We start from the raw sequence: 14,040 nt of genomic DNA, 5'->3' as shown, positions 1-14,040 counted from the left end.
ATATAGTAAAATGATAAGGGCACTCAGTTTTTCAGGCCCCAAGAAGCCAACCTCAAAGATGTGCCTCCCTCTGTCCCACCAATAATGGGCTTTGTCACTTGTGCCTCATTGGCAAAATTTTATCCTTCATCCTTTAGAGATCTTCTCACTGAATTGCCTAGCCTGGATGCTTATCATCTGCAAGGCAAGGAGGTTTGTGTGATTAACAGGTCAGTGCATTCTGAAAGCACATGACAAATGGCTTCTTGCAGCAAAAATGATGAGGTTGACACCAATGCTTTTTAATAGATTAAGACCAGAGGTTCTAGTGAAGCCATTCACCCCTTTGTCACCTTTAAGGAACCATAATCTCTAAAAAGGTCAAAAGATTTCAACTAGCAATAATCACACCTCAGATTAACTTCACTGGTTATGATACTGCCACCCTGAACTCTTATTTTTAATCAGAGATGTGGATTCAAACCAGTGCATTTGTACATTATCTGTCACAGTGTTTTTGAAAGCTTAAGGGCACAGAATGCTTGGAAACATAGGTGCAAAGTCTGCACAATAGCTGTATGGCATGTTATATTTTCGGCAAGCCGCTCCTGAATTTGGCTTTGCCTGCTTTCCAACTACATTACAAAAGTGTCCCACACCTCTTACTCTGCAAACTCAATGCCAAATTATCATGGACAAGCAGTAAAGGTCACAATAATTGTCAGAGACAAAGAATTCAGGTTTAAGTGCTTAGCAAGCATTTTACTCATAGTTCCCTGCCAGTAAGTTGTGGGAGGAAGGAAGGAGGAGTTGCATTTAATGTCTTATTTCCCTGACACCATTTTGCTTTAAGGAGAAGAGATCCCTCCAAACAGCAGACAGCATTTAAGACCTAATCCAAAGCCCATTGAAGTCCAGGGGCATCTTTCCATCAGGCCCCAGCACTGAATTTTACCATTCAGGATAGTGCTATGTGAGAGGAAATAGAGTAATTACTATGGTATGAAATTCAACTATTTGTTTTGTGCTGTGTCAATACCAGTTCACTTACTGTACCATTGTGCTGGACTATAAAGAGCTTTCTGTTAAAGCAGAAAGAAATGAAAGTGGACCTTCCCTCAGCTAGCAGGTAGCACTGATGCTGCTGTTGAAGGCACATTTTTAGAAAACAATGAGCCACATAGATCACTGACGTCTTTTGCATGGCTGAAAAAAAAATAAAGCGTGATTTTGGATTTTATTTGCCTAAACTATTTGCTGATTTTTTAATAGTTTCCGTTGACCCAAAACTGCATTGGGTGAAGAAGTTATTTGTCTGAACAATTTTACCCAGCTCTACTCAGCACCTACAGCGAGGCTGGGTTTACCAAAGTCCTAATCTCTCAGTTGGGCACCAAAATACACTGTACATAGATGTCCAAAATGAATCTATTTTTATGTGTTTTTCCATATGCTTATATATCTCTGAAATGTTCTATTAATCTAGTTGTGCCAGATTATTTTAACTGAAAAATGATTTAAAGTGTATTGGTTTTAACCCCAACTATACATATAATATGATGGGGGCTAATTTAGCTACAACAAGTCAGAAAAAAGATCTTGGCATCATCGTGGATAGTTCTCTGAAGATGTCCACGCAGTGCGCAGAGGCGGTCAAAAAAGCAAACAGAATGTTAGGAATCATTAAAAAGAGGATAGAGAATAAGACTGAGAATATATTATTGCTCTTATATAAATCCATGGTACGCCCACATCTCGAATACTGTGTACAGATGTGGTCTCCTCACCTCAAAAAAGATATTCTAGCACTAGAAAAGGTTCAGAAAAGGGCAACTAAAATAATTAGGGGGTTGGAGAGGGTCCCATATGAGGAAAGATTAAAGAGGCTAGGCCTCTTCAGCTTGGAAAAGAGGAGACTAAGAGGGGATATGTTAGAGGTATATAAAATCATGAGTGATGTGGAGAAAGTGGGTAAGGAAAAGTTATTTACTTATTCCCATAATACAAGAACTAGGGGTCACCAAATGAAATTAATAGGAAGCAGGTTTAAAACAAATAAAAGGAAGTTCTTTTTCACACAGCGCACAGTCAACTTGTGGAACTCCTTACCTGAGGAGGTTGTGAAGGCTGGGACTATAACAATGTTTAAAAGGGAACTGGATAAATTCATGGTGGCTAAGTCCATAAACGGCTATTAGCCAGGAAGGGTAAAGAATGGTGTCCCTAGCCTCTGTTCATCAGAGGATGGAGATGGATGGCAAGAGAGAGATCACTTGATCATTGCCTGTTAGCTTCACTCCTTCTGGGGCACCTGGCATTGGCCACTGTCGGTAGACAGATACTGAGTGGCTAGATGGACCTCTGGTCAGACCCGGTATGGCCGTTCTTATGTTCTTATGTTTATGTTCTTAAATTCAAATTCAGCAATAATATGAACTAATATACTTTTTTGACCCCATATGAAAGAGGTGAGAATTAGAAGAGGTAAAGATTATAGGAATTGGCATTCATGTCAGCCTAAAATTGCCAGCTGATGCTTACGCATTCATATATTGAAAAACAGTCAAATATCCACAAAAACAAACAAACTTACTTGTTTTTCATGTACTGAATCCAACCAAAAGCAGCCACATCACTAAGAACCAAGTGCCAGTCACCAATTTGAGGGACACATGGTAATTGTTATTTCATGATTAATCTTTTGGCAATGGGCAAGGTACAAAGCCACTGTTTTCCTTAAGCTTTAGAAAAATGTCCAACATTGTAGGACGTATTTTCTGCATATGGTAGAGATGCCATAATTTCAAATTTTTAGCATTGTACAAGTGTTAAGCCATGAAAACCTCTAAGTCAGTGCAAAGCAAAATTCTCTAGAGTCACATGATCTGAATTCTGCAGTGTTGCTTTTTTGAGGTCACTCATGTATGAGTAGGATGGATGGTACAAGATCAATCCACAATTGTCCCTTCAGCAAAAGAGTGTCCACATATCCCAAGTTTTACTGGGAAGTCCCAGTTACTCAAGATGTCCTAGTGTCCTCCTGTCATAAACAGATAGTTAAGGGCTAATGTCTCTTTTACCTGTAAAGGGTTAAGAAGCTCAGTAAACCTGGCTGACACCTGACCAGAGGACCAATAAGGGGACAAGATACTTTCAAATCTTGGTGGAGGGAAGTCTTTGTTTGTGCTCTTTGTTTGGTTCGGTTGTTCGCTCTTGGGACTAAGAGGGACCAGACATACATCCAGGCTCTCCAAATCTTTCTATATCAGTCTTTCATGTTTCAAACTTTTAAGTAATCAGCCAGGCAAGGCGTGTTAGTCTTATGTTTGTTTTCTCAACTTGTAAATGTTTCTTTTTGCTGGAAGGATTTTTACCTCTGTTTGCTGTAACTTTGAATCTAAGGCTAGAGGGGGTTTCCTCTGGGCTATATGAATCTGAGTACCCTGTAAAGTATATTCCACCCTGATTTTACAGAGATGATTTTTACCTTTTCTTTCTTTAATTAAAAGCTTTCTTTTTTAAGAACCTGATTGATTTTTCCTTGTTTTAAGATCCAAGGGGATTGGGTCTGGATTCACCAGCAATTGGTGGGGGAAAAGGAGGGGGGATAGTTAATTCCTCCTTGTTTTAAGATCCAAGGCGTTTGGATCTGTGTTCACCAGGGAACTGGTGAAGCCTCTCAAGGCAACCCAGGGAGTGGAAAGTTTGGGGGGGACAGGGAGTGCGCCAGACACTGAAATTTCTGGCTGGTGGCAGTGTTACCAGATCTAAGCTAGTAATTAAGCTTAGAAGTGTTCATGCAGATCCCCACATTTGTACTCTAAAGTTTAAAATGGGGGAAAAAACCTTGACACCTCAGAAACTCTTGTGAGATACCCAAATGTCCAGTTTTTTGTTTTCTTTATCAAAACATAGTAAGTACAATATTTTTTGTCCAAGACATATATCTATTGATCAGAATTTGCTCTGTATCTACCAGGAACAAAACACCTAGCAGAACAAGCATTCAATGTGATGAAATGCATTTGGAGTGAATAGAAAAGTCCAACGAGTATAGGCACTAGGAGAGCGGTTTTCCTCAAAGAGAATGTTAACGACTCTTGTTCAGTGCTTCCTGATAAACTTATTCAGGCACTGAGTTAATGGGGAAAAAAATCTTTTTTTCTGAGAAATATGCACACATCATGGTTGGGTCAGAATTTGGCAGCACTGGGAATAGCACCCATTTGAAAACGAGTACTTTTGTGTTTTATATACTATTTTGTGGCCCTAAAAATGTCCCCACAACGTCTGGCTTTTGACTTTGTAAGTGTCAATGTGAAAATGCTAGAAGACACTTACCTATGACACTAAATGGCTTTTCAGGCTGGTAGTTCCGCATTCACATATCTCAAACAGAAGCCAGACATCAAGGGGGAAAACAGTCATGTAGTGCCCTGATAGTAAGATACGATTTAGAAGGAAACTAAGAAAGCCACTCCAAAGTCAGATCACTTGGCCTAGGCAAGTCTTCTGGCAGAAGTAGACTAAGGTATCTGGAGAACCTATTGAAACTCCTGAGGAAAGTCAGTGGGCACACGCATGGAACTCATCTTGCCAAAGCATGCACCATTACTGCAGCCTGGCATGCTAAAAAAAATAGCAGCTGAACAGCATTTTTGAAGTGGCAAAGACAGGGAGAAACAATGTTAAGAGGAGAATGAAATAATAAATTAAGTCCATTTACACCCTTATATTCCTAGCATTTTTGGAAGTGTTGGTATAATTACTACCAAAATTACTGCCCATTGGAATTCTGGGTTGAGGTCCCAATGCCTGATGGGGAAAAAAGAGTGTGGCGGGTTGTTCTGGGTACATGTCATCAGGCCCCCCTCTCCCTCCCTCCCTCCATGAAAGCAACGGCAGACAATTGTTTCGCACCTTTTTTCCTGGGTTTCCTGAGCAGACGACATATCACGGCAAGCATGGAGCCAGCTCAGCTCACTGTCATCATACGTCTCCTGGGTGCTGGCAGACATGGGACTGCATTGCTACACAGCAGCAGCTCATTGCCTTTTGGCAGGAGATGGTGCATTATGATTGGTAGCCATCATCGTCATACTCCTGGGTGCTCTTTTAGCTGACCTCGGTGAGGTCGGTCAGGGGCGCCAGGGCAGACATGGGAGTGACTCAGCCAGGTCTTTCCCATCTTCTGCTGAGCACCCAGAAGATGACGATGGCTAGCAGTCATACTGCATCATCTGCTGCCAGCCTAAGACATAAAAGATAGATGGAGTGGATCAAAACAAGAAATTGACCCAATTTGTTTTGTGAAATCAACAGCTGCTAAACCCAGGGTTTTGAGTTCAGTCTTTAAGGGGGCCATTCTGTGCAACAGTTGTTTGTGTTTCTCCTTGATGCAAAGCCACCTCTTTTGTTGATTTTAATTCCCTGTAAGCCATGTCGTCAGTTGCCCCTCCCTCCATCAGAGCAATGGCAGACAATTGTTTCACACCTTTTTTCAGCACAGAACCAGAAGCTGCAAAAGCAAAACCAGGTGAGGAGGAGACAGCAGCACAGTGACAAGAGTGATGAGGACATAGGCATGGACATAGACTTCTCACAAAGTAGGGGCTGGGCAATGTGCCCCAGCAATGTGCCCATCATGGTGATGAGCTCTGCATGAGCTCTGCATGGTCACCTGTGCTGATCATCTCACCACGCTGGCCAAACAAGAAATGAAATTGAAATGTTCACAGGCCTTTTCCTGTCTACCTGGCCAGTGCATCTAAATTGAGAGTGCTGTCCAGAGCGGTCACAATGGAGCACTCTGGGATAGCTCCCGGAGGCCAATACCATCAAACTGCGTCCACACTACCCCAAATTCAACCTGGCAAAGCCGATTTCAGTGCTAATCCCCTTATCGGAGATGGAGTAAAGAAATTGATTTAAAGAGCCCTTTAAGTAAAAAAAAAGGGCTTCATGGTGTGGACGGGTCCAGGCTTAAATAGAGGTAACGCTGCTAAATCCGACCTAAAATCATAGTGTAGACCAGGCATGAGTGCCACCAGCATAACAGCCATAATTCAGACCGTTGTAAGCAAAGAAGCAAACACCAAAGGAAGCAGTTACTGTAATGCATAAGGTTTTATAAGAATCCTGAGGAACTATTCAATTACCCTTTTGACCTTGTCTCAGTTTCTTTATTAAAATCCACAAGAGACCATCACTGGAATAAATACAATAAAGACAGAGACACAGACTCACTAGATCAGGGGTTTTCAGACTTTTGTACTGGTGACCCCTTGCAAGCCTCTGAGTGCAACCCCCACCACCTTATAATTAAAAACACTTTTTATATATTTAACACCATTATAAATGCTGGAGGCAAAGCAGGGTTTGGAGTGGAGGTTGACAGCTCGCGACCTCCCATATAATAACCTCACCAGCCCCTAAGAGATCCCAACCCCCAGTTTGAGAACCCCTGCATTAGATGTTTGATGCAAGATGGCCCTGTGAAGCACATATTCAAAAGCTGCCAGAAACCTGAACAACCCTAAAGCAGGCAACTTGCTAGAATGGATGAGACCAAGTTCATTACAGATCCTTTAAGGCTAGATCCTCAGCTGGTCCCAAAACCACAACAGCACTGAAACTTCTTCTACAGGTGATGTCTAGGGAGGTAAAATTATTGTAAAATATTCAACATGACTGTTCGGTCAAACAGGGTTAATTTCTACTTGGATGAGACTCCCATGGGTGATTCCACTGAGACTTATGTGTGCTTCCTGGCCCAGTTATTTTCTCATAAAGCTTTCATTTACTGCACCAAGGCCTTGACCCAGCAAAGCACCTAAGCACATGCTTAAAGATTTTTAAGCATGTGAGTAGTCTCACTAAAGTCCATAAGCTAAGTAAGGAGCTTAACCTTAAGCATGTGCTTAAGTGTTTTGTTGGACTGAGACCTAAGCATAGTTTGTTGGACTACAGCTTGGTGCAGTATATTTAAACTCCTTTTACCTGATGATAGAAAAGTTCCCTTCTTTAATCAGTCCACTGCTGGAGGAAGGCTTCCTCCATTAAGCACCGCTTTCCTGGCTCTTGTGATGTACCTATCCAAGCAACTCCTATCTGCTTGTCTCTCCACCTAGCTCACAGATGTCCTCTGTTTTGTAATCCATGGGACACCATTCTAAAGCCCTTGCGATGATATATAAATTGAGGCATATGTGGTTAAGTGACTTACCCAAGGTTACACAGCAAGACAACGGCAGAGCCAAGAATGGAACCCAGGACATCTGAAGCTCAATACCTGTTCTAAACACTAGACAAGACGTCCTGTTTAACCTATTAAAAACCGCATTGGAATACCTGAGTTTCTAATTCTGAATGTGCCGGAGTTGTTCCCTCTGGCAAACATTCCCCTAGTCTCCAGTGTAAATCAGATGACGTTCTAATCCTTCAATAGCATGGATCAGTATTAAGAAATGTGCCCAAACAGTAATATGGTGATGAGCAGTGAAAGAGCATGAAAAACCATAACGAGCTCAAAAGGAGTAAGGACCATGTTAAATCAAGACTGGATATCTTTTTGTAACAGATATGCTATAGCTGAACCAGAAGTTATCAGCTTGATGCAGAAACTGAATGAGGAACTATGTTTTGTGTTAGGCAGGAGATCAGATTGGATCACCAGAATAGTGTCTTCTGACCTTTACAAAAAAAAAATCTAAGAATTTTGTAGTCCGTGAAATATTCAAATAATACATCACCAGAACTGAAATGCATCCTTCAAATTCAGGACTCCAGTGAGGAGATGAATAAAGTGTCTGAGTTTACTAATGAGCTCACACATACATATCTAAAATTAACAGTCACAATTGAGAATGTGCAGCCATCAAGGAATTTTATACTGAAGTGAGAAAACCTGAAGCGTGCCCTAGGAGATCAATAAACAATTAACAAGAAATAAAGAAAAAAAAGCAAGAGGAGATACTCAAATGGGAAACAATGATTCAGAGCAGCATTAGAAGAGAAGATTATGGTTGCAATAGCTAGACTTTGGCAGCTAAAAACAGGAGGCAGATAAAAGAAAACAACACTATGTAAAACCAAATGACCCCAAATCCAAGACTACCAACTCATGAAGTCAAAATTTTATCTAACTGTCTACACTCCATTCCAATTACAAATATTTTTCTTAAGTGGGGGAGTGGTTTGAGCATTGGTCTACTAGAACCAGAGTTGTGAGCTCAATCCTTAAGAGGGCCATTTAAGGATATGAGGCAAAAATCCATCTGGGGATTGGTCCTGCTTTGATCAGGGGCCCCTCCCCCCATTTTTAATATATATATATATATATTCAGTTTGCAACATTTTTCCACATTTTCAACTTTTTGTTATGATTTGAGACAGGAAAAAATTCAAAAGTGTTGAAAGACCAGAGTGGCTTTTCTTTAGCAGAACATTTCACCTATTAAAATTCTGGTCACTTATTAACTGCTTTGTAATTTGCTTGGTGCAATCCATAAACTCCAGCATGATACTCTTCACACAGTATGTTACTGCACAGAATGAAGTTTGTTTAGTAAGCTTGGGGTTTGTATAAGATACAGACAGGTACATTTTCAGCAGTGCATTCAACTCCAATTACAAAAGCAACGTGTGTGCTTTGAATTCTCCAGGCAGATATTGTTTTCCATAGGTTTTTATTTTCAAAATGACTTTTGGACATTGGCATAGGAACCTATTAATTTCAAAAGGTTTATTGGTTTTATTTTTCAAGCCCTCAAACTATTATAGTGCTCCCCAGCATGGTCGCCCTACTAAGCTTTTATTGCTTGCTATGCACTTTGCTCTTGACATTGTAAAGGTGAATAGAAAATATAAAGTTTTGTTGGATAAAATGCAATTTGTCATTCAATATGGCATATTATATACCTCTCTTTCTGTCACTGGATGAAATATTTGACACTGGGAGCCAGCTCCTCAGTTGGGGGTAAATCAACTCAGTTCTATTGACTTATCTGAAATCTGCCTGCTGGGGGGTTCTTAAACCTTGCTCTGAAGTATCCAATGCTGGCTGATGTCAAAAACAGGATGCTGAACTAGATGGACCTTGGGTCTGCTCCGTATAGCAATTCCTATTTCCCTATGTCCCTAGGATTTCAGTGGTGCTATGATGATTAACACCAATTGAGGATCAGGGCCACAATTTTGTGTCTTACTGGACTCTTGCCTAATATGTATTCAGGTGGATAGAAGTCAAAGCATAGCTGTTTTCTTCTGCACAAGGTCATCAATATTATAGTATATATTGTGCATATTTCGTAGATCACCCTGCATTTGTAGTTTCTTTTTGTTGTTGTTGTTGCTATTTAATCAGTCACTTCTACCAACGGCAAGGTTAGCATTACTTCAAAGAAAGCTAAGTCAGATAAAAGATGATCTAAACAAACTAAAGTGAGAGGAACTCCCATTTAAAAAAAATACATTGCCTTCTGTGTACTTACTTTCATCTGCTTGATCTTAAATTAGTTAGCAGTCTGCCATAGACTAAGTAGGTCATTCATGGAATGTTTGCACAGGTATATTACAAAAAGTGAGAATATACATATGTTAAAATAATATGAAGGTCATGACACACAATGACAAACTCCAAATGAAAGGAGATACACTTTCCCCTGGGGATACTATTGAACAGAGATTTTATACCGACTAGGGCTGGATTTACAAAAAAAGAACACTAGTGGTGATTACTCTGTAAATGGAAGGATACAAACTGTTGATGCACAACTACCTGAAATTCAAAGGTTTTGCATTATATTAGGTGGCCCCATTTTCCTAGACTTAGACACAGACTTAAAGACAAAGGGTCCCTTTTCCCAAGTGGAAATAATTAAATTAAAAATGGACCTCACAAACCTGCCAAATCTGAACCAAATTCTCCAGTGCAATTATGTCTGCCTGAGTCTGCAGAAAGCCTAAAACTGCAGTTCTGAATATTTTTTTTAATTTTTTTTTTTAAGAGCTGCTTCCATTCATCAGACTGGTGTGTTGACTAACTTAATGATAATTAAAATGTCAGTGTTAACCATTTTGCTGCTGATCAAAGCACATAAGACAGAATAGAGACAATCATTTTATAAAGATTGTCTTCTGTGAATGGCATATTGACATTTTCATTTGTAGGTGGCGTTTGAGAAAGCACTACTAATTTTTCCCCTCGTTCCTCTGATATAGAGGAAAATATTAATTTTCATGAAGCATCGGAAGGATTGATTCTAAGCCCAATTACTCGTTTCATATGGATGAAGCTTTAATAAAGCTGCTCCTGACTTTCCCTGGTGCAAGATCACAAGGAAGCTAAGAGTATAACAGAGGAATAACAATCTCTCACATGACTTGGCCCGGATGATAAATAATGGTAACTCTAAGACACCAAACATCAGATAAATAGATTTCACTTCATTCAGACAGAAGACGGATTTAGCGTTACTTGAACTGTCTGAAGAAGGTAAAGGAGAAGTTTACCCTTAATATTCTCAAGAGAATTGCTCTTCATTAGGGATTCATAAATGTTCAAAGTCTCTGAGATACCTACCAGCTACTGAAGCCAATGGTTCTGTCTATCTGTGGTAGAACTACTAATAAAAAGCCCCAGGTCACAGATAATCATTTGCATCAGTAGATCTCTAAGCATTTTACAAAGTAGGTAGGCATCATTATTCCCATTTTTATAGATGCAGAAACTCATAGACTCATAGACTTTAGGGTCAGAAGGGATCAATATGATCATCTAGTCTGACCTCCTGCACAAAGCAGGCCACAGAATCCTACCCATCCACTTCTATAACAAACCCCTAACCTATGTCCGAGTTATTGAAGTCTTCAAATTGTGGTTTGAAGACCTCAAGCTGCAGAGAATCCACCAGCAAGTGACCCGTGCCCAATGCTGCAGAGGAAGGCGAAAAACCTCCAGGGCCCCTGCCAATCTGCCCTGGAGGAAAATTCCTTCCCAACCCCAAATATGGCAATCAGCTAAACCCTGAGCATGTGGGCAAGACTCACCAGCCAGCACTCAGGAAAGAATTCTCTGCAGTAACTCAGATCCCATCCCATCACCGACCACTGGGCATACTTATCTGCTGGTAATCAAAGATCAATTGCCAAAATTAGTCTATCCCATCATACCATCCCTTCCATAAACTTATCAAGCTTAGTCTTAAAGCCAGATATGTCTTTTGCCCCGACTACTCCCCTTGGAAGGCTGTTCCAGAACTTCACTCCTCTAATGATTAGAAACCTTCGTCTAATTTCAAGTCTAAACTTCCTAGTATCCAGTTTATACCCATTCGTTCTTGTGTCTACATTGGTACTAAGCTTAAATAATTCCTCTCCCTCCCTAGTATTAATCCCTCTGATATATTTATAAAGAACAAACATATCCCCCCTCAGCCTTCTTTTGGCTAGGCTAAACAAGCCAAGCTCTTTGAGTCTCCTTTCATATGACAGGTTTTCCATTCCTCGGGTCATCCTAGTAGCCCATCTCTGAACCTGTTCCAGTTTGAATTCATCTTTCTTAAACATGGGAGACCAGAACTGCACCCAGTATTCCAGGTGAGGTCTCACCAGCGCCTTATATAACAGTACTAACACCTCCTTATCTTTGCTGGAAATACCTCGCCTGATGCATCCTAAAACCGCATTAGCTTTTTAACGGCCATATCACATTGGTGGCTCATAGTCATCCTGTGATCAACCAATACTCCAAGGTCCTTCTCCTCCTCTGTTGCTTCCAGCTGATGTGTCCCCAATGTATATCTAAAATTCTTATTATTAATCCCTAAGTGCATGACCTTGCTGAGGCATGGGGAGGTGAAGTGACTTGCCCAAGGTAACCCAAAAGGCCAGAGAGTGAGCAGGGAATAGAACCCAGTTCTCTCCAGTCACTGTCCAATGCTCTACCCACTAGACCACACTGCCTTCTATTATCATAATATCTGAACTCCTTCCAAACTTTAATGTCTTTAGTCTCAACACCTTTGTGAGGTGAAAAGTGCTATTATTCCCGTTTTACAGATGAATAATAGAGGCACAGAGTGGATGTCTACTCTACACACTAAACCTGGTCTGACTCCGGTTTGAGCCCAAGCCCTTATTCCTTCAAACACACAAATCAATCTGATTCAGGTCCTGGGTCACAGGACCCTGCTGGGGGATGGGTCAGAGTCCAAGTCCCACTGTTAGTCAGGTCCAAGCCCTTCACATTTCACAGTGTGAGTGCAGATCAAGCTGCAAACCCAGGTCAGAAGATCTGCACAGTACAGCAGGACACGTTAGCACAGGTGAGAGATTCTGGTCCAGCAATTGTAAATCCAAGTTTACAATGCAGTGTGGATGCTCAAGCATGGGCTTCAAAACACCAAGTCCATAAGGCCAGGTTCCACACCCCTAAGCTTAGTGTGCAGTGTAGATTTACCACCTGAGGCTAAGTGTCTCTCCCAAACTCACAGGAATTCTGTGGCACAGGAAGGAATTATGGGTCGATTTACATTAGCTGAGTACCTGGCTCCACAAGTAGCTTCTACAGGGAAGCAATTCAGCTCTGAGCACTGAACTAGTCCAAGACCTATGCACCACTTAAGTCCAACTTAAGCCTTCAATTTAGGGTTTAAATGAGAATTGGGGGGCATGGGTCAGCGTTCACGTCACGCTCCCCGTCAGTACCCAGCCTGGGCCAGGGATCTAACCAGAGGACCAAATTCAGTGATGAATCCTGGTTACATGTCACCTGACGCACATTGTGCATATGCTAAGAAGAATGAGAGTTAAGTGGTATATAGACCTTGTTCTGATCCTTTGCACAGGGATGAATTTCACTGAAGGTGATTTAATTTGGAGTGTTTACAAAAAAGAAGGACTTTTTTTCCCATGTTCTTTAATGGCGTTTTATCAGAGGGAGCTGTGTAAGACTCATGCAATAACTTCAGTTTTTACCAAACTAGAAAATTAATTAATTGAAATTAAATGTCTTCTACTGGCACAAACTCTGAAGTGATGCTCACAGCTTTATGACGTGCTCGAAAGAATAATTCTAAGCATGTAACATGCAGAGGCACACATTGATTGTCTCCTCCCCATTCCTCATTCCCCTTCCCTCCCCTGACACTAGAAAAACCCTCCACAGAGATCATGTTTAAATGGCTTAAGATCGTGCACCATCATACCAGGAGTGGCTTCCGCGATTGACTTGGTAAGCGGATTAACAGCTGTGAAATTCATCTGGATGATGTGCAAAATCCCACAAAAGGTGATCAGTGCCAAATCCAAGTCATTGCCTCATATATGTCTGTTAAGTTTTTCTTTTTAACATATACGTACAGAACCTCTCACAGCTATTAGAGGCATGTAATTAAAATAGCAAATGCTGAAGAACCCATCTTTGCCCTTAAGACCAATACCAGCCTTCCTGTCAGGGCCCAGCTGACTCAGACTATGTGAAGACTTGGCAATCAGCTTGTCACTCCTCAGAGACAGCATTTCTGCTCACGAAATGTCACTCCTTACGCAACCAACATCTACAGAGGCATTGTGCATTGTTTGAAGGGCCATCCCTACAATGACATGAATTTAACAATATAGCTTTTTATATATAATACACACACTCATGGAGGGCTCGATTCTCCCTTGCCTCTACCTTCTGTAGTCACATACACCTGCAGGAAGCAGGTGTAAGCTGCTAATCAGAGTGGCAGCATTTTACATTCACTTGGCAGTGGAGTAAATCATGCAAGGCTCAGGCCAGAATATAATCAGGCCAAGAGATTTGGGGCTTAACCCTGCACCCCTCAATGGATGTTTTGGTACTGACTTTAGTGGGAGTGGATCAAGATCATGCCATGTGAATGGATGGCAATGAATGCTATAGAAAGCAGCAGTGCCACTCCTTATTTTCTATGGGGAGCCCACGTGGCTAATCTCACATTCAAGGTTTTAGGGCCATTTACACTAAGAATTCTTTGAATCACTCTAGCAATTAAAAGAGACCTTGATGAGAGACAGAATGTGCCCCTCAGCCTT

General features: G+C 41.1%; 1 pseudogene; it reads right to left on the bottom strand.

Moving 5' to 3' along the window:
* Window positions 1-249: 249 nt before the first annotated feature.
* LOC127037711 (uncharacterized) lies at window positions 250-437 on the bottom strand (annotated as a pseudogene).
* Between the last annotated feature and the right edge of the window lie 13,603 nt (window positions 438-14,040).

This window comes from Gopherus flavomarginatus, chromosome 19 (assembly GCF_025201925.1).
Source record: "Gopherus flavomarginatus isolate rGopFla2 chromosome 19, rGopFla2.mat.asm, whole genome shotgun sequence".
Taxonomy (NCBI): Eukaryota; Metazoa; Chordata; order Testudines; family Testudinidae; genus Gopherus; species Gopherus flavomarginatus.
This window is presented reverse-complemented; position numbering and strand designations above follow the sequence as displayed.